Source organism: Amblyomma maculatum, unplaced genomic scaffold, assembly GCF_055883805.1.
Source record: "Amblyomma maculatum isolate TAMU_Amacu unplaced genomic scaffold, ASM5588380v1 scaffold_18, whole genome shotgun sequence".
Taxonomy (NCBI): Eukaryota; Metazoa; Arthropoda; class Arachnida; order Ixodida; family Ixodidae; genus Amblyomma; species Amblyomma maculatum.
Window position 1 is genome coordinate 10,109,700 of NW_028146743.1, and position 27,778 is coordinate 10,137,477.

General features: G+C 45.7%; 1 protein-coding gene and 1 long non-coding RNA gene across 3 annotated transcripts in view; one reads left to right on the top strand and one right to left on the bottom strand.

Moving 5' to 3' along the window:
* The window catches only part of Rel (nuclear factor NF-kappa-B family member relish), a 160,875-nt gene that overhangs the window by 98,501 nt on the left and 34,596 nt on the right, over positions 1 to 27,778 (bottom strand). The window lies entirely within an intron of this gene.
* On the top strand, positions 22,748 to 27,766 carry LOC146171868 (uncharacterized). Its single transcript, XR_014702749.1, has 3 exons — positions 22,748 to 22,796; positions 23,380 to 23,455; positions 27,672 to 27,766. It is a non-coding gene; the product is annotated as an uncharacterized LOC146171868 (long non-coding RNA).

Below are 27,778 nucleotides of genomic sequence, written 5' to 3' on the forward strand. Positions count from 1 at the left end.
CATACACGCGACCCGGTCGGTGGCGCAGATATCGAATCAGCAGCTCCAGATGCGGAGGCCGCATTTATCGAGAGCACCAAACCTATAGGACTCCGTCGGCTTATCATATCGCATGCTGGGTCTATCCTCGACCGTACGCGTGGCGATGGAGGAGGAAAAAAACTTCATTAGAGCCAGTAAGTATCCACGCGATGGATACGTGATTACGCTATAGCAAGTCTTATCGGCGGCCATGCAAGCGGGCCATTGAGCGCGTCACGAGGGTTCGGGCGGTGGTTCTCTCCCGGTCATTCTGGTTCCCCATCTGGAAAAACCGCTCTCCTTACGTTTCGCGGAGGATGCACCACGTACAGGCCTGATCACGGCCTCGCAAGCCTTAGCCTGCACATGACGTGTGCATTGCGCAAAGCCATATTGGACGGCCCGTATATTCCTCCTGACGCGGATTGCATCGAAATGCGGACTGGTGCGAAGGAACGGAGAATAAAGCGGCATATTTGTCACCGGTATACGAAGACTAAGGATTTGTTGTTCTTTTTTACATAGATGACGTCAGCTGAATGTGATTAAAACATGCATAGAAACGGTGGAAGGCAGGCTACTTGCGAACTAAGCACGCTTTCTTTTCTTTTTTTTTTTTAAATACACATAACAGAGTTTGCACCAACAAGTAGCTCCTCCCTTGATATCGTCACATGTAATCTTAATGAAGGCCTTAATAACGTATCTATATGGAATCAAAACAACCGTTTACTGTTATGAAACCTGCAACCGCACAATTTTGAGACTTTTTGTTCCGGTCCTAAACCTATAGCATCAGTAGTAAAATCCAAATGATATGTGCATTAATTCACATCCTATAATTTGTGCTGACCTATGTTCGTTGCTAGGTAGAAACCTTGATGTCTGAAAAATTTCGTCAGGGTTCTCTGAAAGCCCTAGCATTATTTCCATTCGTCAACACCAACACGATACTTTCATTCACAACCATCTAAATTCTCACATCACAATACGGTGTCTTCCGCACTATTCGCACATCGCACTGCCACAACGTACAAAGCATTAAAGCTTCAGTCCAGAAGATTAACAGTCTTGCCATTAACATTGTCATTTTCGCGTGTCGTTTTCCTAATGAACGTGATGCATCCCACGACATTCAGAGACGAATGCCCATGATGCCCTGTACCACATAACGTGGGAATGCAATGCACATCAAATAAAAACAATTCCAAATCCAAATGGAAGCCAGTGAGAGGCTTTGCTGGCCAGCTCTGACCCGGAGGCTCAGCTCTCCTTGGTCACAAGAGTTCGAAAGCTGGCGAAAACCAGTGGTGTCCTGGACTGGGGGCGCCGACCGCTAGTCAGCCTCGGCTGAAGAGAAAATATTCCAATGTATTTGATAAAGTTTTACTCACTCACTCCTTCTCCAGTTCACATGTCGGTAATATCATACTAATCCCAATGCTACAAAGTCCTCATTAAGAAGTAACTTCCTGCTTCCAAAAGTGTGAACTGATTATAGAACCTTAGGGCGAACGGCTTATATTCTTCACGAGGCTCCAAATCTATAGACAGAGTTGTTCACAATCGATGTCACATCAATTCGGGTACGGAATGACATATCTCTCGACATCAAGTCTAGATTATTCGTGCATTTATACAGGCGGTTGTACTGACATTTCTTTATGAATTAGTCGCCCAATGTATCCGCCTATTCAAATATTTCACGATACCTCATAGTTAAGTGCAGTACACTTTTTTTTTTTTTTTTGTGGCAGTATTTCGGTAATAAATTCTTGTATTTTGATCTTTGTTTTTTTTTTTGGTTTGGTTTGGTTTTGTGGGGTTTAACGTCCCAAAGCGACTCAGGCTATGAGAGACGCCGTAGTGGAGGACTCCGGAAATTTCGACCACCTGGGGTTCTTTAACGTGCACTGACATCGCACAGCACACGGGCGCCTTGCTTTTCGCCTCCACCGAAAATCGGCCGCCGAGGCCGGGATTTGATCCCGCGTCCTTGGGAACAGTAGTCGAGCGCCGTAACCACTGCACCACCCCGTTTTTTTTTTTTTTTTTTTTGCAATGTGTCTACCTGTAATAGCTCAGTTCAAGATAATTTCGCAGACTCGGACGCACCATACGTTACAGCCTATGTAGGAAATCATCTGGCCAATAGGTGGCATTTTATTTTTGCGCGTGTTGTTCGAGTCGTTTGCAATGGGTGCCTACGTTTAATGCCATAGCGGTCAAGGACCCGCATTCTTCAGAAAATCCAGCGTCAGCGTTGTGAGTGAAAAAGATATAAACATGCCTCTGGAAAATGCTGTGTGGCACTTCCTGGCAGGTGACATAGTCGGACGCTGATTGATCGTGAGGTTGTGCGATTTAACGAGACTAAACGAGGCAAGGACCTCACTGAAGCCGCAGAGATAAAGAAGAGGTGGCAGGAATACACAGAAGAACTGTACAAGAAGGACTCGAATGTGCAAACCCAACATAAGACGGTTGTGATAACTGATCTTGAGCCGGGCATCCTGAAGAGTGAAGTTGAATGGGCCTTAGCCAGCCTTGCTAAGAACAAAGCTAGCGGAATTGATAGCATTCCAGCTGAGTTGCTTCAAAACCTCAACCATGACGCTGTTAACATTCTGCATACATTATGTCAGAAGATTTGGACAACCCTGCAGTGGCCACAGGATTGGAGGAGGTCAGTTTACATCCCCATTCCAAAGAAAGGCAGTGCCAAGGATTGTTCCAACTACCGCACGATCGCGCTTATTTCGCATGCTAGCAAGGTGATGTTGAAAATCCTCCAAGGTAGGCTGCAGCAGTATGTGGATCGGGAGCTTCCGGACGTGCAAGCTGGGTTTCGCAAGGGCAGAGGAACTAGAGACCAAGTTGCCAACCTTCGCTGGATCATGGAAAAAGCAAGAGAGTTCCAGAAACCCATCTACTTCTGCTTTATTGATTATGCGAAAGCGTTTGACTGCGTAGATCACAGCAGATTGTGGCAAGCTCTCCAAGAGATGGGAGTTCCAATTCACCTCATCTGTCTCCTCAGGAACCTGTATGAAGGGCAAGAGGCCACAGTCAGAACTGGGCATGGTCTTACTGATTGGTTTCCGATTGAGAAAGGAGTGAGGCAAGGCTGCATACTGTCGCCCTGCCTATTTAACCTATATGCAGAGTGCATCATGAGGAAGGCCGGTCTGGACGAGTCTTCAGCTGGAGTGAAGATTGCTGGAAAACGTATCAACAACCTTAGATATGCGGATGATACCACTTTAATTGCAGAAAGTGAAGCGGAACTCAAGAGACTTCTGATGCGCGTACAAGAAGAGAGTGAGAAGTTTGGGCTTAAACTGAACATTAAAAAGACAAAGATCATGGCGTCTTGCCCTATCAAGTCCTGGAGCATCAAGGGACAAGAAGTGGAAGCAGTGACAGATTTTCTCTTCTTGGGCTCCAAGATTACCTCGGAAGGAGACTGCAGCCATGAAATTAGGAGACGCCTGCTTCTGGGAAAGAGAGCAATGGTTAGCCTTGACCGCCTAGTAAAGAGCAGAGACATTAGTCTGCCAACCAAGATCCGTATAACTCGTGCTATGGTCTTTCCAGTTGTGATGTATGGATGCGAGAGTTGGACTGTGAAAAAGGCTGACCGCCGAAGAATTGACGCGTTTGAATTGTGGTGCTGGCGAAGACTCTTGAGAGTTCCTTGGACTGCCAGAAGATCAAATCAGTCAATATTGTCGACCATAAACCCTGACTGCTCATTGGAGGGTCAAATTCTAAAGTTAAAGCTCAGCTACTTTGGTCATCTGATGAGAAGAGAGGAGTCGCTGGAGAAAGATTTGATGTTGGGAAAGGTTGAGGGTTGCCGGAGAAGGGGTAGGCAGCGAACGCGATGGTTAGATGGCATCCTCGAGGCACTGCAGATGAAGTTATGTGATGTTAGGAAGATAGTGAGAGACCGGAAAGCGTGGCGTGACATGGTCAATAGGGTCACGAAGAGTCGGACACGACTGAACGACTGAACTGAACTGACATGACATGAGTGTTTTGGTAAGAGTTGCTGCCAACTCGGGCTTCCTTTTTTGTTTTTTGTTTTTCTTTAGATGGAAGGACGAGAGGAATCGAACCCTCCAGGACATTTGCGTTGCGAGTGAGACACACTACTCCTGTAGGACACGCAAGCACATGATGCGTTAGCTATTAATTAATAATAATTATAACTGAAATAAGAGAGGCACGAAATAAGGAATTAATTATTAGGCGAGTTGCAAAGTGTGTGCACGAGAACGAGGATTCGCGAGGGAAGTCGCAGACTGGAGACCTCAATTGGCTCGATCGCGTCACACCATTATAAAGGCGGAGTTTATGTGTCTCCTCGATTTCTCTTACGTTTCCTCCGGCACACAATTCTCACAGCAGCTGTGAAGTTACTGAGAATATCCCGTCGCTTGGCGAACAGAGATAAAACAAACCAGTGCTTTCCTAAATCGCCGTATCGCCACAGGGACAAAACTCGCCGAATGATATCGAACGGACAGGTCCTAGTGCTTACTACCAACTGAAAATAGTTTCTATTAAAAACGCATGATAAAAGCGAAAGGTTTGATATGCGCAGTCCAAGTCACGACACAAGAAGAGAGGAAGCAGCTAGGGCTGACGCAACAACCGTGTGTAAGAAAGATATTCACTGATGCAAGGAGTTTCTTTTTATACATTCAAACTCGGCTTTCCCAAAAACGTTGTCCATTTACTTTTGTTTGTTTCTTTCCTGTGGTGGTACCGACCTTCACCTAATTTCCACATTTTCCCTGCTATACCGATTCACGTCCAGCGCACCGCTTCGTAGCTCTGCCGACTGGTGCTGTTGTCAGTCCTTGAATCAGACGGGAGAAAGCGCTTGGATTTCACTGCGAGCAAGGCTGAGACCATGGCATCCGTGCACGTTATAATGAACGCCCATGGCCCGCTGAAATTTCTAGACACTGAAACCTAACGCAACTGAGTGAAATGGATTACTAAGGGCGCCGCGTCCTGCGCAAGCGTCGCAAAAACTATAGTTGCTCCCTGACACGTTTGATATTGAATATTACGGTGCGACGGGGTCGGACAAGGACAAGAAAAAAACAACACGAAAACAAGACGAGCACCAACTTTCAACCGCGCCCGTCTTGCTGCTTTCGTGTCCCCTCTTTTCCCTTTCGCGCCGTATTCGGTACCAAACATGGCTATGAACCACCTAGCTCATACCAAAAGTATACCTCTACTGCTCTTTGAGCTGGTCCACGTTGGGGACGGTATGGCAACGCGGCTGGAGAAAATGGGCACACGGGTATAAACACGGACGACTGCGGACAGAGAAGGCAAGGGCAAGGAATGTACTGAGAAGAATGCGGGGAGCTAGGTAGGCGGTGTTGACAGATCTTTCAGAAACTCGCATGAGTTCGGACCGATTCCCCCTTTCCGCAGTGAAAATTAAGGAAAGAATGTTTCTTATTACACTCTAACTAGAATGAAATAGTCGATTTACGTAGTACTAAACCTCTGTTCACCTAGTAAAACGAAACAACAAGAAACCAAAAATGCAGGTGCAAGGAATTGAATTTGTATTTTTCAACGAAAATGAACCGAAACGCCAAGTGGCCATTTTTGGATACCGCGGAGCGAAAACTGAAATTTTAACTAAATTTAAAATACAGACATTTCCATACGGCCATCAACGGTGCTTCGAGTTTCAGCTGAAACGCACTACGGGCCACCGATCTTCACGGCTTGCAAGCTGATTGCAAGTGAAGCGGAAACTACTCGTCAAGTGAGGCGGCAGAAAGCGATACAGTGTCCAGCGCAAGACCGCAAAAGTCGCAGACCATCCGATAAGGAAAGCAAACAGTTTGGACGCCTTTGCAGGAGGGCACTCCCGGGACCCGCTAAAGGTTTCGATAGATCTGAGGAGTTCCACCTTAGACGGCTCCAAACCGGGTGTTTTCTAAATCCCGCTATACTAAAACACGTGAACACGACATTCACGGGTAGGTGCAAATACTGCGGGCAGTATGCTGACCTAAACCACATGGTGTGAGCCTGTCAGCAAAATACAAATAAAAGCTATAAAACAGCCAACTAGGAAGGGCTGGGAGGCGGCCCTGTCCAGCTCGGACCTGGAGGCCCAGCGTGTCCTGGTCCAGAGAGCTCGGGTAGCGGCGGCCGGATTAGGGTCCGCCACTCAGCTCCACAACAAAACGCACCTCCCTTCCCAGATCATATCATCGTAATTAAATGTTTTCACCTCCTCCTCCTTGGTGCGCCGCCATTTAATGGCAGCGCGCAAGGCTGCATGAGTACAGTATGAACGCATACTGTCCGTGCACACATCGCACGCAGGGTTACGATATGCATCGCAGCAGAAGGGAGCGCACTAAACACGCATATTTTTTGCAAATCCATTTCGTAAAGCGTCTCTGCGCTGGTAATAAACGGCCCTATTGCGTCTCTTTCAACCACTTGTCGGAATGAATTGGCCTAGCGAAACTCACCGCCCCCCCTCCCCCCCCCCCCCCCGGCCCCTCTCACCTGAACACACAAATACTCGTAGGGCAGCTTCACAGTGATTTTGTTCTAGCTCAGCAAAATCCGGCAGGCGGAATTCTTGTGCGTCTAATGACAGATTGCTAAAAAATTCACAGTTGGAATACATGAATTCTCACCGCTCGGTCCAACTCGATATATACGGACGTCAGCGGGGAAGTAACCTATTTTGTAACTCCGTGATCGGCGACAAAAATGATGGATGGTGTAGTCTAGCCACAGATATTTGCGAAAGGGAAAACGACTGCGGTGGACGTATACGCACAGTTCGCTTGTGAACGTCCTGTGCAGCCGCTTGCCCTTGTGTGCGTGCACGAGCGTTTCCTACCTAATACGAGTTACATTTGCAATGACCGTACCACTGAGGAGTTAAAACGAGGTAACGAATCGTGACTTCAATTTGCACTTAGTCCTATTGCGTTGACGTTCGACGCTGCGCGGTATTCCCACAAAGCCGAATGCCTCTTAACACGTGTCTGGAGAGGAACTTAGAAAGCCGAGCAAACATAGACGAACACATCCATGAGCAGGAAAAATAATGATGGACCCCGGAACTGTATCTGCTCGCATGGTACCGAAGGAGCGTGCTGTAATTGCTCCAGCATCCGTTTCGAGGTGCGGAATGCGATCCCCAATTTCGTCTAATATCCGCCAGTTTCCATTGGGAAAATATTTAAGGGAATTAACCAAGGTGGAGTAGACTCGTAATAAAGGAGTAATTACTCATTAGCATTCACCCGAGCGCAACGACACGGCTTTAAAGGAAAACTTCCATATGTGGCCGTATGACTGCGCTTGCATTGTGAGTGCTTTCGATTAATTGCTCCCATTATCATCACCATTATCTATTTGGGGGGAACACCAATATCAATAAAACAAATCGTCCAGTCCATCTTCATTCCCCTTTTGCGTCCCACTGCGTGCATCTAAATTATGCTAGATACATTGACAAAGAGAAGAGCTTAGCTCCAAAGCTGCAGTACAAGCCGAACAAAACATGTATGCCAGCGCCCTACAGAGAGGCTGCGAAATATAAAGAGTGCAATTGTACTGAAACATACATCGAATGGACCGTACAAATATAGAACGCTGCTTATCCTTGTGGGAAAAGGAAGAAGAAGCACACCCACATGCACCAGACTTAGCCGCGTTCATTGCGGTGACTGGCCAATAAACGTTTAAAGCGCGATGACAACGGGACAAGGGAAAGTAACACCTAACACAACACTGGCGCTTTTAGGCACTGGCTAATTTATTTAAAAAAGAGGTGATTAAATATATGATGTAACAGTAACACACACAAAACAACCGCACAAGGCGGTGGTGGTGGTGGTGAAAAACTTTATATTTGGGAGCCTTAAGGGAATACATGCTAATGATGGGTCGGCTCTTGGCTAGCGTGTCGTGGCCGGAAGCTGGTGCTTCCCAGCGACACCCAAAGCCCAGTCTGTCAGTCGCTTTTGAACGGCCGGGTCAAAGCTGGACACCGCAGCCTCCCATCGCTCGAGGTCGGAGAGTTGCCAAGTGGCTGGAGGGTGGAATTCCGAGCATTTGATCATAATATGCTCAAAATAAGCTTTAGGTGCCCCACACAGGGTGCACTGCGGCGAGAACAGTCCTGGATGGATCAAAGATAAGAAAGCAGGGGATGGGAATGTACGGGACTGAAGCTGGCGCCATGTCACCGGTTGTAGCTTAGTCATAGATTTATGAGGAGGAGGGTAGATGGTTCGTTGATCACGGTAATGGAGAGAGATTTCGTGATAGGATACCATGCGCTCGCGAGCATCTCCCCAGGCAGTGGCAGTCCCTGCTCGGCTGACGTATCCTCGAGCAAAAGAGTGAGCTGCTTCGTTGCCTGGGTGACCCGTGTGAGCGGGCACCCATATTAGTTGAATAGGGTGTTCGGGTGGGGAGAGGGAGGCGAGGAACCGGAAGGCTGGGTTAGAGATCCGACCGCGGGCGAAGTTCCGTACGGCGGATTTAGAATCGCTAAAGATGGTTGTGGCTCGGGTGGTAGCTATGGCGAGGGCAACCGCCGCCTCCTCCGCCTCCAGGGAAGTGGAGGCAAAAGTTGTACCGGCCGCGACCAGGTGCAAAGAGTTGGAAACAGCGCTGAGGGCGAACGCTGGGGGTAAGGGTATGAGGCAGCGTCTACGTAAACGGTCGCTGGCTGGAAGCCATAGTGCTTGCGAAGAGCTTCTGCGCGTGCCTTGCGGCGAGTGACATGGTGCTCTGGGTGCATATTCTTTGGCAGGGGATGCACCTTAAGAACGCGGTGCATCGCAGGGGGAAGTGTATGTTGTGTAGAGCAGTGACCGGGAGGTGACAGATGGATGCGAGCAAGGATGTTCCGGCCGGTGAGGGTAGATGATAATCGCTCCAACTGGGCTGAGCGGTGGGCTTCCGTGAGCTCAGTTAGGGAGTTATGGACGCCCATAGGGCGTTAACCTTGTCTTCCTCCACCCGCGTGAGGAAAAGGTAGGGGAGCGAGTACACAACACGGCTCAGGACAAATGCCTGTACCAGGCGTCTGAGGTCATGCTCGCGCATGCCGCGATGGCGATTGGCTATGCGGCGAATGAGGCGGATTGTTTGATGAACCATCACCGTCAGCTTAGTGATGGTTGCGGTATTCTTGCCATTGTTTTGTATCAGAATACCAAAAATCCTGATGTTGAGTTCATTTATGAGGTAAGACGCATTTTGAGCCGGAATCGGGCATATCAACTGTTTGCTCACTCAGCGGCCGTTTTTTTTTTTTTTTTTTTTTAACTTTCGGGTAAGCTGATGAGACGGTTGTACGTTTACACAGCAGCGACCACACAATTCAACGTTCTGGGGCGCGCTTTTGATTGCAGCAATCCGCGCGGCGTAAATTGACAGGGGAGTGAATATACCACTACGCTACCGGTCCCACTATCAAGAGTAGCTGCTTTGAAACCGCTCAGTACCTTAAACAATGGCGCGTGAATCAGACATCAAGGTTATTTCTGAGTTTATCGGCGCGGCTCCTGCTTCGCTTTGTTAATACTGATATGCGCGGTGGCGGCGGGCTGGAGAAAAAAAGCCACGTAGATAAAAAGGGGCGCCGACATCGTATCGGGTTTCAGAACTGCCTTTGAATTCGAAACTATGTCATACAGCACTAGCGCGTCAGGTATCCTGTTGCCTGCCTCGCCGTGTCGGCGGCGAATTAAGCGGCCAGGAAAAAAAAATACAGACGGCAATGGTTATGGTTGGTTGGTTTGTGGGGTTTAACGTCCCAAAGTGACTTAGGCTATGAGAGACGCCGTCGTGGAGGATTCCGGAAATTTCGACCACCTGGGGTTCTTTAACGTGCACTGACATCGCACAACACACGGGCGTTGTTTTTGCCTTCATCGAAAATTGTCCGCCCAGGCCATGGATTCGATCCCGCATCCTTGGGCACAACAGTCGAGCGCCTTGAACCAATGCGTCACCCTAGCGGAGCAAAATAGACGTCGACTTTTTGTCTGGGTACAGATATTGCTGCTCTTTTTATTCTCAGGATAAGATATTCCGTGCCAACCCATTGGGCGACCCGCCACAGTGACCTGGTGGCTATGGCATGTGACTACTGAGCCCAATTATAGGACTCGAACCTTGGCCTCAGCGGCCGCATTACTATCGCGGCAAGATGCAAAAACGCCGCACCCGTGTTCTTTGCCATGTCAGTACAGGTTAAGGAACATCAGATCATTGAAATCAATCCGGAGCCTTTCAGTACGGAGTCTTCAGTGCACTGCCTTTGGGAGGTTAAAAAGCAACATAAATCGCACCTGATATGAAGCATGGATAAGGCGCCCGAAAAATGAGCAGCGCGATTTCCTCCTAGACATACTATGCCGCACAACGCGGTCAGTACGCTTTTAACTTAATAGAGATAAAAGCGCGTATAGTACCAGCAAATCGCAGCGTCGCCAGCCTTTTCCTGCTCGTTTTTCATGCTGTAACTTTACATTCGGATTCGGGAGGACGGCCATGATATATTTTTACTGTCAACTTGATGACGAGCTCAAGGCGAATGCGGAGCACAATCAGCGTCGCTGGTTTCTAACTGTGACCCGATCTTCTGGACGTCTCAATGGTAGAGTTGAATAAACTTCACGACTATCGGCATCACAAGCGACTTCCCAAAGCCCATATCGAACATTTGGCTAGATCACTGCTAACGCAGGCAACGTGTCAAAGAAAGGCCCGAATGGTCTGTCTCGATACCAGTAAATATGCTGACACCCGCAGCGAGTTGCAGCAACCGGCGGATGCCTTTTAGGAAGCTTATTTCGTCAGGTGTGGCTGTACTGCAAGAAATATCGTTTCAGTCGGTTATAGCGCATTACTGCACAACCTATGGGCAGACAGCGCGGCTAGCACGGAAAATGGCCTGCACTGCGATTCTGCTTTGATTCCTTGAATATGCGTTTAGTATTTGTGTCTTAAAGGAACACTGGAATTTAGGTCTCGATTTTTTTTCGCCGCAGTAGAAAGATTGATGTCTAAAATGTTCGATTTCATAACGGTTTTGTTAGAAACGCTGTAGAAAATGTTTACCGGGAATTTTTCAATCAATGCGTGCGCCCGTTTTTATGTAGTCCGATACTGGAAACCATGAGCAGCGACCGCGATGACGACTGGTGGTCGACAAAAAAGACGTACCGAAAACAAATCTAACTTTCACTCGCTAGACAGTAATCAGCCATTTTTTTTGCGCAGAGTAACGTCCTTTTCAGTTTCGCACTCAATGCTGTTACGGCACAATAACGCACGCCCTCGTCGACGAAAGTTTTAATGGACACTGTCATTGCTTCATTCACGAAATTGCAAACACTGTGGCGCCATCTAGTTGCAAACCCTGAAAGCATACCTCTCGCGGTGGCGCCGTAAAGCGGGCCGCGTTTGCTTTGACAGGAACCGACTTCCGCGAGAGGGCGCGACGTGCAATAGGGGTGCCACGTTCGCCGCTCGGCGCGTAGCGGCCGCTTTGCATTCGTTCTTCCAGTAAAGGAATATAGGCTACTGCCGAGGAGCGCTATTAACACGCAGAGAAAAACAGTATACATGCGAATCAAAATTTGTGCTACGTAAGGCTTCTTTAGGAACACCTTATTTTTTTACGAGCCGTATTCACGAACACCTGCTTAATTTTGCAGCTTGTGCCTATTAATACATAACAAAGTTTATCTTGAATCGCCAGTAATTTGTAATATATCTCCTTAATCGTTGTCCTTTATGTGCCCTAAGCACCACTTGCACAAATGACAAATACAGTTCGCGAAGAAAATACATTCATTTATTAGCGCACTAATTTAAAACACTGCGGTATTTACCGGCAAAAAAAAAATAAATAAATAAATAAATAAAGCGTATACCCGACTCAAGCATTTATTTTTTGTTCATGATTAACAAATACATATATCGCGGACATTTGGTTACGTGCCGCTCACCAAAGGGTGAACCAGCTGTTTAGATGAAAAAAAAAAAAAGACAAGCACAGCTAGGGCAGTATACTTCAGATAAAATATGAAAAATTAAACCTGTCACATACGTTTACGAGGGAATACGTTCATATATTGGGCACTTGAGTGCGGACACTTGCTTTTTGGCATCTAATTGTACTGAGCAAAAAAAAAAAGCACTTTTAATTGCGCGTCGTACTGGCAGATATGATATGCAGTTCTTGGCGCGCACCGAGAGAAAATGGAAAAATGCGAAAATGATGACGGGTACCTAATGCACATGCAATTATTATAAGGACGAATTCAAATGCGGACATTAATGCCTGTTTATTCTTCGAGTGTGTGTGTTATGAAATGTGAGTAATCGACTGGATAGACTCGCCAACTACTGCTTGCCAGACTACAGTCGGGCTACTTGCTGAGGCTACTCTTTGCAGAACTAATCAGGCTATAATTGTTAACAAGGTTGATATTACACGTGGAATACTTCCAAGGGAATTTAATTGCTTTCTCTTTGGGAGCTTTTGCCGTGGTTCGCTTACTTCGCAATGAGTAAAGGCGCAAAAACACATGAAATTTAATTACTTCAAGTGTGAGCTTTCTGGTGCTCCAGGTAGGTAAAATGTTTTGAACTTTTTACAGGAAGGTTGCAAAATCTGAAGTGCAAAGGCATCCAAAAGGACCGTACACCCGAGCCAAGGTTTTGGGTAAATTTCTACCTAGCTTGAGCCTATGGCGCAGATTTTGTTCGTGGCGAGAAACCGTGCCGGCCTCACAACCTCTCTTTCGCAGAAGGATGATCTAGCGGAAGCGAATTAGGCGTTCACTATAGCCTCTGCATCCTCTATTTTCCGTCGTTCTTTCTTTTTCAAAGCTATTTTTATTTTCATTTTGTATGTGCACCAAAACAGGACTAGAGAGATCTTCCGGGGCCAATGACTTGCATATTACAGGTTGCTTGAGCACGCATAATAAAAAACTACCTAGACATTTTTTAAGTCATTGTGAAACTATGTGCATTGAGATTAAATGTCTTAAGTATAGCGCGTATCTCTGGGTGTTTAAAGCCACCCGTTACAACAATGTTCCAGCTTATGGAAAGAAAAGAAAATGGTTTGTTCTTAGATAAGTGTACAGTTTTACAGTTTACTTTTAAATTTCGACGCTTATATCTTTATGCGCGTTCCATTGCAGCCTGTTTGTACATTAGTTTCTTCTTCCCAGGCCTTCATTTGGTCCTTTTCTTTTTTTTATTGTCTTTCATAAATCTCCATTTTTCTTCGTCTTTAGTTGCCTGCTTTCTTCTCCGTCGTGCGTTTGCCGTGCCGCACAAAAATTTTAAACCTTTGTTCACATTCGATCTTTTCAGTGCGCTGCATGCTTTCCACCAACCCATTTCTCCCTCCCTGCTAGGCGACACGTTTCTTTTTTTTTTTTTTTCCTGTGCAACCTTTACTTCCACTTCTTCCACCTTTCCTGACCCACTGTGTTCTGTTATTCAGTAGCCCTTTACCTGGTGTGATGTCGTTCGTTTTTCATGTCCTTACTATGTATACCTCCATGCGGGGTAGTCCACATTTAATTCATTCGAACTGAATACCGACCTCTTTTGTGGTTTCAGGTGACGTAGTGTAGACCGCATAGTATGCGCGTGAAACAGCGCGTGAAACAACGGAATATATCATTTTGGACTGTTTTGGTAATGTGGTCACTGTGGCCAGCTTTAGTCAGCGCTCGAACGCACGTGTTACATGTTTGACTTTTTCATACGTCCTGTCTCCACACTGCCCTCGTTTCAAAAGGAGGACATTTCTGGACGTCAGTTAGGTGCGTTATGAATGCTAAAGCGAGCTGTACGGCGAGTGAAGCGTGCTGTGCGAGTCTGAATTTGTACGCCCCCTCAAAGCTGTTTTCTTCGGAGCCCAACTACTGTACGTTGCTCCCCCAGGTGTTGCCAACGGCCAAAATGTAAAATAAATTAGATGATTGCTAACAGTACTGAGCCCTTTTCACCCGCATATTTGGAAAATCTTGTCACGAATAGCTTGAGACGACGCACAAGCAAACAAAAACGTATAGTGCACACGGTATCCACTCTACTGCACAGCGCGCATACGCGGGCGCCGGGACGGCTGACACACCAGTTGCTGGTGGCGCCCTCTGCGCTGCGGCGCCTCCGTCATCGCAAAAGCGGCCCCCGCTCCCATGCATTTCGCGGCGCGGTCGACACACTGCCCAATATTCTAGAGCACTATAGCAAGGATGGTTTTTATTTAGGGAGCACTGGAAAGAGCGCAAAATATAATAAATTATGGCAAATTATGATGTGTGCGATAAGGGACAAGGCGGGCAACGTTATCACTAATATGGACAAGATAGTCAAAGTAGCCGAGGAGTTCTATACAGATCTCTACAGTAGCCAAAGTAGTCAGGACCGTAATGAGATTGGCGGTAGGGAAAAACAGTCAGACGTTCCACCAGTGACGAAGGACGAGGTCAAGAAAGCACTAGAAACTATGAAAAGGGGGAAATCAGCTGGAGATGATCAGATAACTACAGATTTGCTGAAGGACGGGGGGGGATATCGTGCTAGAAAAACTGGCCACCCTGTATACGCAGTGCCTGGTGTCATCGACGGTACCGGAACCATGGAAGAATGCAAACATTATCCTCATTCACAAGAAAGGGGACCCTAAGGACCTTAAAAATTACAGACCAATCAGCTTACTGTCTGTTACGTATAAGGTATTTACTAAGGTAATCGCTAATAGAATCAGGACAACCTTAGACTGCAATCAAGCAAAGGATCAAGCAGGGTTTCGGAAACGGTACTCTACTATCGATCATATCCATACCATCAATCAGGTGATAGAAAAATGCTCGGAATATAACCAGCCCCTATACATAGCATTCATTGATTACGAAAAAGCATTTGACTCAGTTGAAACCTCGGCGGTGATGCAGGCATTGCGAAATCAGGGGGTAGACGAGCCGTACGTGAAAGTGCTGGAAGATATATATAGTGGCTGCACAGCAACCATAGTTCTGCATAAAGAAAGCAACAAAATTCCCATAAAGAAAGGTGTTAGGCAAGGAGACACAATCTCCCCAGTACTATTCACAGCTTGTTTAGAGGAAGTATTCAGAGACTTGGAATGGGAGCAGTTAGGGATAAGGGTAGATGGAGAATACCTCAGTAATCTGCGATTTGCTGATGACATTGCCTTGCTAAGCAACTCGGGGGATGAACTGCAAATAATGATTGATGATCTAGACAGAAAAAGTAGAAAGGTAGGCTTGAAAATCAATATGCAGAAGACTAAGGTAATGTTCAACAGCCTCGGGAAGGAACAGCAGGTCACATTAGGTAGCGAATTACTGGAAGTAGTAGGCGAATATGTCTACTTAGGACAGGTAGTAACCGCAGATCCGGACCACGAAAAGGAAATAACAAGAAGAATACGATTGGGATGGAGCGCATTTGGCAAGCACTCGCAGATTATGACTAGCAGCTTACCGGTATCGCTCAGGAGGAAAGTATACAACAGTTGCATCTTGCCTGTACTCACCTATGGGGCTGAAACGTGGAGGCTAACCAAGAGAGTTCTACTTAAGTTGAGGACAACCCAGAAGGCTATGGAACGAAAAATGGTGGGGGTAACAATAAGAGATAGAAAGCGTGCAGAGTGGGTCAGAGAAATAACTCAAGTTACCGACATTCTAGTGGAAATTAAGAAGAAGAAATGGACATGGGCAGGACATGTAGTGCGAAGAGAGGATAACCGATGGTCGCTGAGGGTAACAAACTGGATTCCAAGGGAAGGAAAGCGTAGCAGGGGGCGGCAGAAAGTTGGGTGGGCGGATGAGATTAAGAAGTTCGCAGAAGTCAAGTGGATGCAGCTAGCACAGAACCGGGTTAAGTGGAGAAATATGGGAGAGGCCTTCGCCCTGCAGTGGGTATAATCAGGCTGATGATGATGATGATGATGATGATGATGACTCCTCGAAGAAAAAAGAACAATGTCCAGTTACGAAAATCAGCGATATTTTGCTGACATGTAGTCACGTTGGGGGCTACACTGAAAGTACTAGGGTTTCTCCGCTAGATAGCGCCTCGGTTGTTTTTATGCGATTTTCAATGGAAAATTAAAATTGTAAAGCCTCTTTTCTTTGATATTGTAGTGCTCGATCTGTATTATATGAGGCAAGATCTTTTCATCTCCACCATCATGACATATTTTGGCCAGTGTTCTGTCCCTTTAAGTATTTTTGACAGATGTGAAAGATGAATATGGTAGAAATTTAGCCTGCCTGCAGTGTTCGAAAGTGAAACAATAAACGCGCATTAATCCCAGAATTGCAGAGTACAAGAGTACGACTGCACTCAGTCAGCGTAACTTTTTGGTTCATCGTTTATGGGGTTGAACGACACCAAATGACCCAGGCTATGAGAGACGCCGTAATGGAGGCCTCAAGAATTTTCGACCACTTAGTATTCTTTAACGTGCACTGACATCGCACAGTACACGGGCGCTTCAGTGCTTTTTGCCTCCATCGAAAAGCGGCCGCCACGGCCGGGATTCGATCCCGCCATCCTTGGGCACAGTAGTCGACCTCCCTAATCACTCAGCCACCATTACGGGGTTTAATGCACAATACTATGCTGTACAATCGAAGACCTTCAGCACTGAAGGTGAATATACCTTATAAAGTTTCAAAATCGGCATCGTAGTTCGAAATATATAGTCTGTGAAAAGTACGTGCGCCTTTGATGGATTACTACATCGGGTTTGCCGAAGCGAACACGGGAATCTTGTAACTTGTACGCCATAAAAAAGGTTCGCTGCGTCTGTGTTTCATTCAGACGGCGGTATTCAGTCAATGTGTAGATTGGAAAAATAAACCTGAATAGCTTTGCAAAAGCGGACTTTTCACGCTCAGTATTTCTAAGCAAGATGCCGATTCAGAAACTTAACTGTACACGTCTTCAATGTTGAAGGCCTTCAATTTTGCAATGCGTCGTTCCCTAAAACTAAAAAAATTACAATGTTGATTAGTTATTATAGACAACCGCCTTTTTATTGCAATTGCCGTGCGAATGACGCCCGCCTTGTTTAACAATCGGCCTGTATAGTGCGGTCTATGCTCCACAGTGCCGTATTTTTCGCAGTTCTTGAAAGCAAAATTTGTATCAAACAATTTGAAACACCCTGTAGAGCACATAAGTACGAATTTTAAAACTCACTGAGCTGGCTTTTCCTCATTACATATCGGTTAAATGGCGTTTCTGCATGTGACATATTCGGTGAAATTCAGTTAACTTATACATCATCAAACAGGCAAGTGGAATCTGTATTTGATGCGCAAGCATTGCGAGCAATGTCATCTCTTGAAAATTTAACTCGGGAAACCCAACTCAATGACTCTCCTTTTGAGTACCCCTGGCATTTGACATTTTGAGCCACAGTGCCGATTAATCAAATCTTGAAGACTGAGTTCACACCTTCGGTTTTAACGGCCTTCAATTTTAAAAGAAAATCGCAATTAAGATAGTTCATTCGTTAACATCTTACTAGTCTTTCAGTCAGTGATCTTCATCAGGTACTATCGGGGAATAATTGTGAATGCAAAATTAGAGCGTGAGTTCTCTGTGTGCTATAGAAATAGGGCGATTATTGGTTAACATTGAGCTTGTAGTCAAAACTGGCGAGACGCTTGCACCAGCGACTTTTGTCCACGATATGACGTAATGTCTGTCTTGATAAATGTAACTGCCTAGATCGTACCGATATATCTCTCATAGTTCTTAAAGTAAAAATCTGTATACGCGAAAAATACACTTTCTATCCCGATGGAGACGCGGCTTCACTTTGACGGCACTTGACATAATGCACTCCATATTTTGTCGCGACATTTTCATTTTTGTTTCGCGCTGATATTGCAGACGGCAGCATCAATGTAACTGCTGTGAGGAGACGCGTACGGCTGCTTCAGAATGCGGATGGGGGAGATGGGGTGGTGCACACAACATCCACTATTTAAACCCCACAGTCCAAGTGGCGTCTAGCTTCTTCCTTTCGTCCCATTTCCAGACCTGAACTGAACGACTCGGCCCATTTTGTTAAGCTAAACAAGCAGACCTGTTTTATGAAATGGCAGACGCTGGGCCCTCAGTGGATTTCAGCAGCAACAGAAGGACGATACGTCCCCCCCCCCCACCCCCCCCCCTTCACACACACACACAAAACAAGATCAAGCATTGAGCGCAAACGTAAAAAATATGTACACAAAATTGGCGCATTCGTTTATGGTCAAGCTCTGAAAAAACTTTTCGTCTTTGATAATGTACACTTGTGCGTTTGATCTCTCTGACATCACGTTCGTGAGTTAATGAGTATTATGTTGCTATATTTCTGTGTCTTTATCTTTTTTTTCTTCGTATTGACTAGTGCTCGCATTCTTGCGTTTCTGTTACGTCTGTTGATGTTTTCTTTTCTTTTTTATGGATGCCTCATGCACAATGTACCTGCAATTTCTTATCCGCCCCATCCACTGTAATGTCTTACCAAGGCGCTGGGAGTAAACAATAACTAAATATAAATAAATAAATAAATAAATAAATAAATAAATAAATAAATAAATAAATAAATAAATAAATAAATAAATAAATAAATAAATAAATAAATAAATAAACTGAATGATATGGCAGCGCAGCCCAGTTTGCAGTGACTGCACTGCTCGCCCACGCGGTGTCTTAGTTGTGTGAGATTTCGATTCAGTTCATTTATGCATTTATTTATTTATCCTATCCCATTTAACATCAGTGGTGCATTGTAGCTTTTTCTTGGTATTCTTTTGGGGGGATAAATTTGAGTTTTTTTTTTTTTTGTCTACTTTCTAGGTAAACTGCCGCCGATCCAAGGTGGCAGCAAGACAGGGTTTTCAACTCCTTGCATGTGGTACCTTAAGCCCTCTCCGTAATGATGCGGAGCACACCTTGGCAATAAAATTTTTTTCCACGCGCTATTTAGCGAACATTGCAAAGTACCTGATACATACGATAGCGCATGCCGCTGTGCGCTCGAGTATGGGCTCAATTAGCCATCACATCTTCTCCAGGCAATGCGTGAGAATATTTCCAACACCAGAAGTAAGCTCCGGAATATTATGGCGCGCCTGTGTATGATGCGCATTAGGCGCTTTTAAAGTTAGATAGCTTTATTTCTTGCAAATGCGCCGCTGCGGTACGTGCATGTGCAATTAGTGGCGCATTAATTCAATTCAATGCAATTGATTCGATTTTGACGAAATGGATGTATGACGTAAGTGAGCTGCGTAAAGTATATGCGACATTTCAGGACATCGATTTTAGACCGCAGATATGGGGCTTCCTTGCGTTAGAGGTGTGCGATATTTTCCGAAGCCAACCGAATATGATTCGTGTGCCTCATCTACCGAATCGAATACGAATCGAATAGTGATAGCATCGAAGCGAGTACGGTTTGAGTATTTTGACCAAAATTCACACTGTTGAGAATAATCGTACAAAGCCAGCAATACTGCGAAATATTGAAGCAGCCGCGGTGGCGCTGCGGTACGGTACGGTCGGAACTCGCGGTGTTAAAGCTACAGCTGTAAAGACGCAACACTAACTCCACCGTGAGGGGCCGCAACGCAAATTCATTACGTTAGCTATATGAACGTCAAGCTATAGGGCTATAGGTGTAGAAAAATTACCCTTTATTTTTGATGAATCAGGAAAATATACTAAAGCTACATCTCGGAACATGAGACGGGCGACAGCCTGTATAAGCCAGAGTCGAGTCATACCCCCCCTCCCCCCTCCTCGCCCTCTAACACGGCGTATACATAGGCGTACACATAGGCGTGCACATAGACGTGCACATATACGTACACATAGACGTACACATAGGCAGCCTTCGCTGCCTGTGTGTACGTGTACTCCTTGTTTTACGGAACTTATACTTTCGGAAATACCGCCATTACAAAAGCCTCCTCACAAAATTTGGCGTCATTTGGACTTTTCTTCCGCCGACTACAAGCCCTGCATACATTGGTTTGGGTCGAGGAAAAGTAGGCGGCGAAGCGAGTCGGGCAGGTTAACTCACTTGATCCGCTTGTCTAAAAGCGCGCAAATACTGTCGAGTCAGGGAGTCGAGTTTCGGGGAACGCGATATAAAAAAAGATTCCGGGAGCGGCTAGAACGGCGGAATTGAATGCTTTCTAAACCTCACCAACGTTCGAAGATCCGGTGCTGTCGAGTCCAAGTATACAGGGTGCAATCACGTTAATACACGCTTAGGTTAAGCCTAAGCTACGCCTTCGTGTGCGCGTTCGGCCCCGCCGTGCAGCATGTTCCTAGGCGGCCGCTCACCTGCCACACAGTTGGGCAGTAGGAAAAGCCTCAGGCTGCTCCTCTATCAATTCGTGCGCCTATTCGCGCAGCGAAGGGCGATGTTTCAAAGTGCAACACAAAGTAATCTAGCACTTGAAGTTTATTTTAGTGACCTTCTAACCTCACTGTGGAACCTTGGTGTGAAGCGCTGCCCCTCATGCACCGACAGCTAGCGGTCGGCACCATTGCCTCCCTTCCAGTCCTGCTACGTCTGCTCTCTTGGCAGAAAAGCAACGCCTCCTATCAAAATCAGAGACAATCGGAAGTGCCGCGGTTGTACTTGCAAAGCCTTCAACCGTTTTATTAATTTAGCGCGACCATCGATTTCTCGGCGCAGCAGCGCCGAACCTAAGCAGAACAAAAATAGGCAGTGGAAATTTAAGAATGCATATCAGTCATGCTCTTGGAGATAGCGTTGTGTGCTTGGCCGTTCTGCTTAGTGTGAAAACAATCTCCATGAAGGAAGCGTTATGGGTGAATTCTGATAGTTACTTTCGTCTTGTATCTGCTACATGTTCGATCAGTTTTTGGCCGTTTCGCTTCCGCCCTACCACTCTGGACGCATCCTGGTTAACTCAGTTGGCAGAGAGACTGTTCCGGATAGGCGATGTTTTCTGGTTCCAACCACGTGTGAGGATGAATTCTGTCTCGACCACGAAGTTTCTGTGACAGTTGTATAGCTTTGAGTCGTATGGGTGGGCTTGTGTAGACGCTATAATGAGCAATCACTCATTTATATCTAAATTAATGCGCCGTTAGCTGCAGATCATCTACTTAATTTTATGTAAGCAATGACTGCAAGCGATTTACTGGGTATGTTAGCTGCTTATCTAAATCTCTGCTCTTCTCGTCCCTACGCGCGCTATATTCGGAGCATAAAACAGACACAGATTCTTGAGGCTTCTATGCATAACAGCCGATGATTGGCAGGCGCTGCTTCGCATTAATTAGAACAGCATACCAGATGACGTTACGTTTAATAGCAGGAATTGTGGTCGTACACTTCCCATCGCAATGTTTTCTCCTCTCCGTATTCTGGCGCAGCAGCTTTGGGGAATCGACTCTCGCGCGATATTTTAAACATTCCGAGGACTTAACATTAGCGACAAAACTATCTCGATGTGAAAGTAGTAAACCTGCTAAGCTGCGCAGGCAATAATTTGCAATCCTCAATGGATCCTAGTCCGAAAAAAAAATCAATTCGGTAGCTTTTAAAAATATACGATAATAAAGCGGCGAGCGAAGAGAAACAACGAGTATGCAATTTTAATTATTCTAATTTGTGAACCGACGCTTTTGAAACCCGCGACTAGCTTTGTGAATACAGTTGGGAGGTTCAATGGCTAATCCAAGACATATTTTTTTTTCTAAAAAAAAGAAAAAGAAAAAAAAATGTCGTAGGACTCAGAGGTGTACTTCCTGCGCGCGCTTTGGTGGCTTGAGGTGAAGCCTGATTGAGGTGTTCGTATATGCTACACGTGGTCGCACTGTGAGCGTAGTGCAAGCAATTTCGGTAAGCTCTGACGCGTTCGGATGATAAAGCGCTGAGGTACCAAGCCTGCCATTCTATCTAGCGAAGGTGCCTCAGGACTATAATACGACGTCCTGGCGAAATTCACGCTATTTCATTTTTTAAATTGCCATTTCATTTTTGTCGTCATCTTCCTTCAATAATACCGCAGTTTTGATATACCTGCTGAAACATGTTCGTAAAAAAAAAAAAAGTAAATTTAGGAGTCGTCTACTGATCTGTTTATTCATTAATCCCCTTTGTGGTGCTAGCAGCTTGCCTTCGGGATTAACGAAGTGACCGATACTATAAGAGATGGCGTAGTTGAGGGCTCCGGATTAGTTTACATCACCCAGCCATCTTTAACGTGCATTCAGATCGTACAGCACACGTTTCCCTCGATCGAAAAGCGATTGACGCGGCTGGGTTCAAAGCAGGGTCCCCCGGCTGAGTTGCCGAGGGCCTAAGCTTAGCCATAGCGGCGGGTTTTTCTCACTTGTGCCATCATCTACACATCATTACCCTTAGCAATACACCCCCACCATCAATGATACAGAATCCCTACCAGCTTGACAGCAGATGTATCATGCTTAAGACAGACGGCACGGGGTTGATACAGATCATTACGAAGCTAATTTGATGCAGCTGTTTTAAAGCCAGCCGCTTTAAAGTGCAGTGAATTAATTTACGCCACATACGGGGTTTAAAAACGTGCACAGAAATCTCAGTAACTGAACGTTTTGAGTTCACGGGACGTGTGTATTTAGAAGGAATTTTTCCGCACCACCGTCAGGTACTGGTATACCAGTGGATGAAGAGTGCATGTTGCTACGTTTACATACTATCGCTTCAGGTGTTGGGTTTGCGAGGTGGTGTCCAAACAAGATATATATATATATATATATATATATATATATATATATATATATATATATATATATATATATATATATATATATATATATATATATATATATATATATATATATATTGCATCCTGCTCACTAGCGTCTCGCGTACTTCCGACATCACATGTCAAAGCCACGCGGAAGAGACACGCGACAATTCGCAAGCACTCAGTTAACGATCGCTCCCCATGAGTAAACGAGGGTCATGCGTTTTTTAAAAGTAAGCTTTTCTCTGGACTTCATGGCCCCTTCAGTGTCTTTTGAAGTATAATGCAGCAGTAAAAATATACGCGGCTCTTGAGAGTAGACAGTGTTCCTTTTTGCACAGCTCCTCTCTGTACAGCCAGAAAATGGAATTAAAGGTACAGGCCTGCACGTAAGTACATGACGCATGATATTCCGTTATAACTACGATCACGTCTACTCTAACGGACATGAAGGAACAATATTTGTTAATGAGAAACGCAGGAACGTCTACAGCCAGAGTGGACATGTCGGAGCTGCCACTTTCAATGAGGCAACGCTCGAAAAATGTCACAATGCAGTATGTAGATTGCTCCTTTCACCTTTGTCTGTTCTTTGGTTTGCCCTTGGCAAATTAGTCCTTCTGGTTGCCCACCAAAGGAAAATTCATAAAAACGTGGCGTCCATTTAGTGGTTCATAAAGGGTGTTGCCGCTTTACACGGAACAACTAATTTCTTTTACGGGCTACTGCGTCCCGAAACGCTTGATATCGCGATATCGCGTTATTTTCGAAGTGGCCTTCCGCGGTGGCAACTACACCCACTTGTTATAGTTCTGCTCATGAACGACAACGACACACGCGCAATTTCGCACAAATGTGTGAGCGCCGTTCATGACCGTGGAGCTGACACTTGCGGCTTGACTTATGGGGACCGTACTTATCTGTACAGAAACCAACGCCCACATTGCCATGCGACCACAATTTATACGTTATGGCGGTTTTCCATTGAACGAATAAGACAGAACCGTCACAGAAGATTAAACGAGCAGATAACTGATATTGGAAATGAAGACGAGTGTGAAAAAAAAAAAAATTCCAACGTGCTCATTTTTCGGTCACGTAGAAATATACGTTAATCGAGAAATACATGTTAATGAGCAGGAGGAAAAAATGTGGTCATTTATTGAACGTCTTTCTGTTAGAAAGAGATAAGTTCAGAAGAAACTCGGCATGGGTTTTAGCAATATACTGCGGCGATATTAATACGCCATTATTTGAAGTCTCATTCGAGCGATTTTGAAGGCACAGAGCTGAAAGACGCGAGTAATATTTCGAATTCACTATCGGCGCTCAAACGCGTATTTTCAAACTGACAGCAAGAACAAAAAAGGAATTAGGGTGGGTTTGCTTTATGGGGTTTAGCGTCCCAAAGCGACTCAGGCTAGGAGAGACGAAAAAAGCGAATGTGGAATCTATGTGGTTACTCGAATGCCATGTTGAGTGGTGACGCTGTGGTCAGTTTCAATGTCTGTCCTCAGTTACGGCGGCGCCGAGGTTTTGGAGTAGTCCAGTAAAAACCGTAATGAAAGGCTGTTAAACTTTGCACAATATATATGTGCAAAAGGTTTTGTGTCTGTGTCCCGGAGGTGTCCCGGGTTAGACGTCATTCGACGATGTCACCCTACGGGCCTATACCTAGAGCGCGATTATACGATGCGGACGGCCACTCGCCGTCACCGCGAGAGAGCGTCACGCGCGATGCTCCCGTTTCCAGATGCCGCAAAAGATGTGCGTGCACCCGAAGAAACTGTGCGAGCCATTGGCCTCATTCTTACGCGCTGGCGTCATCACTGCCTCTGGCGTGCACCGCCGTTCGACGCGTTTGGTTAGGAGCTTGGTTTCCCTGGTCGCCCTATAGGCACCACTGTCCACGCCTATCGAGGCATTTCACTTTCATCTTTATAATCGAAGAAACGTATCGGTGCATTTGGTTACAGTAAAATACAAGCGAAAAAAAAAAAGCCGCAGATGCCCCTCCAACGAGGTCCTTCCGCCTATGGCGTGGGGCTCGAACCCCAATGCTCTACGTGAACGAATTTTATTTTCGTTGTTTTCGCGCGCGGATTACAGCGGTACATAAAGAGGCGAAAAATACTGCACGTAATTTGTGCACAGCGATAATTTTCAGTGAAGCCAAGATAAAAAACGGCGCTAGGTAAACAAACTGTAGCACGAGCTAAATTAATATGAAGACCTGGAAACAGAAGGCGTGTGCCCATGTCTATGCATTTCCCTAACAATCAGCCGCTGCCCCGGCAGTTTTTAAAATGAATAGTAAGTGACATCTAAAGACTTTATAGCACTGAGAGCAGAGAAACACTGAGAACTGCGTTTTAAGAATAGAAGAAATATTTATCATCCCCGCATATTTTTGAACGTATAATGCGCTCCGTAAACGCCGAAAGAACAACAAATAGAGCAATGAAGAATAAGATCACAGCCGCAATACGTTAGTTTGGTGCGGGTGTGGGAAATAAATGATATACAAAAAAAAATCACGTGCTCGTAGAAAACACGGGACCGGCGCATAGTTTTTACTATTGGTGTGCGAACGGTAGCTATTTCAAAACCGATTCGAATGGAAACGTATATGTAAACGGTTTTTAAACTTATAATCAAATACTATTGGATTATTCTTAGCAACATATGCGCAATTATTGGCTATCCGCGAAACAAATAATCACGCGAAGCAGCGAGCCTCTATAGCCGTTGCGTAGCCTTACGAATACTAGACTTTTGAAGCTGTAGCCAAAAGGTTTGGTTTGGTTTGTGGCGTCCCAAAGCGACTCAGGCTATGAGAGACGCCGTAGTGGAGGACTCCGGACATTTCGACCTCCTGGGGTTCTTTAACGTGCACTGACATCGCAGAGCACACGGGGGCCTAGCTTATCGCCTCCACCGAAAAGCGGCCGCCGCGGCCGGGATTCAATCCATCTTTGGACAAAGAAGTCGAGCGCCTTAACTATACTGTATCATCATCATCATCATTGCGGCGGGACAACAGCCAAAAGGCGCAAAATTGATGTTCGCTGGGGTCTACGCAGTAAAATGCCGCAATGATAATATTAGTGCCCGATATACAGTGAGGAAAGGCAGTGTCTGTGCCGTTCGCTGGAGCATCTAGATGGACGCCCATTAAGTGAAACTAAGATTTTAGGTCCCTGGCCACGGCGATCGTATGCGGCGAAGGCCTCCCAGGCACCGCTCCGCTTTATGAGAAGCACAGGCCTAATCGAAATACTATGAGTTTGCTATGGCATGACTGTAACGTGATGTGATGTGGCGTGTCTGTTATGTGACTGTATTAACTTCTATCCCTCTCTCGCAACTTTTATATCCATTATCCCCTTCCCCCAGTGCAGGGTAGCAAACCGGTTGCTTTTACTGGTTAACCTCCCTGCCTTTCCTCCTCATCTTCCTCCTCCTATGACCGTCATGACACACGCATACATGAATAAAAAAAATAGAATTTTCTAGATGCGTAAAAGAAGAAACTCGCTCCCTATTTGAGCAGATGCGAGGAACGAGAACTATGCAGCCATGGTGTCCAGCATCGAGCCACGGTTTGGCAAACGCGCCTGCAGCGTCGCTCTGTTTTGAATGACATTTATGATTATGAGCCACATAACATAAAGTGGACCCCGTCGCGGAGCTCTATAACATCCGCCCCGCACAGACCGTTCGCATCAGCGTGCTGTTCGGTTCGTATTTTTTGCAACTGTCACCTTCGAACTTCGTGGCCGTTCTTCGAAATATTTTTAAAAATTCGAGATCGTATTACATTCGCTGGCATTAATTTTGAACACGCACTATATGATTCATTCAGCAAATCGAACACGAGAATATTGGATTAGCTACCCGACATTTTCGAATATTTTCACACCCCTGCTTTTATAAAAAACCGAAACTTTTATTATGAGAGAAAACATTTTACTACCGCTTTCACGAACGTGAATATTGCACATAAATTCTGTTTTTGTATATACTGACAGCGACTAGGTGTAACTCGCTGTTCTTTGTTTCGAGCAATAGTTCTCGGTAATGTGGTTAAGACTGACTATACGTTTTCAAGGTTCACCGCCGGGTAGCTGTGATTATTGGATTTCTATTAGTACCAAAGCAAACACTGTGGACTACAAGATACACCGTATAGTGAAGAGCTAGATATTAAATTTTATAATTTGCACCGAAATCGTTTTTCGTTTTTCTTCAGCAAGAATGTGACTTATGCAGCCAGAGTCGAACCCCCGACCTCGCGGTTGGCAGCCGAAACCCACTGAGCCCGCACGGTGGGTGTTTCATCGCATGACGGCACTTTCTATACTTTACGCGACCTACAGACGTAAAGTTAGTTAAAGCAGTTTCTTTAAACTTTCATATTATATGATTGAGTTGGATTATATAAAGCTTTACGCAGTCGCGCCTATCGTAATCTCATTATGCCTATTGCGTCTGCTATTTCGCGCCTCTCCTACAAAACACATTTTGACGGGCCACATTTTTTTCGACGGCTATGACACATCGTGACCTTGTCATTCGGCTGCGGATCCTAAGGTCGCTGGTTTGATCCCGGTCACTGCTGTCCTATTTCGATGGAGGCAAATTACAACAAAATAGGAGGTCGGTTAAGCTTCGCCCTAAGTGTCGACGCAATAGCGTTCGCATGCATTGCCTAATTTGTTGCTACTCAGAAGCTACTTTGATCACGCCCGCTTCTTTGCCTTTACGTTTCAGCTCTGCACGTTTGACTTTACTGACCAGCTCAGCTTCAGCCCTGTGTTTACGACTCTCGCAAGCTTGCTGGTGTTCCAGCTCGGGTTCCTCCGCACATTTACGGTGCT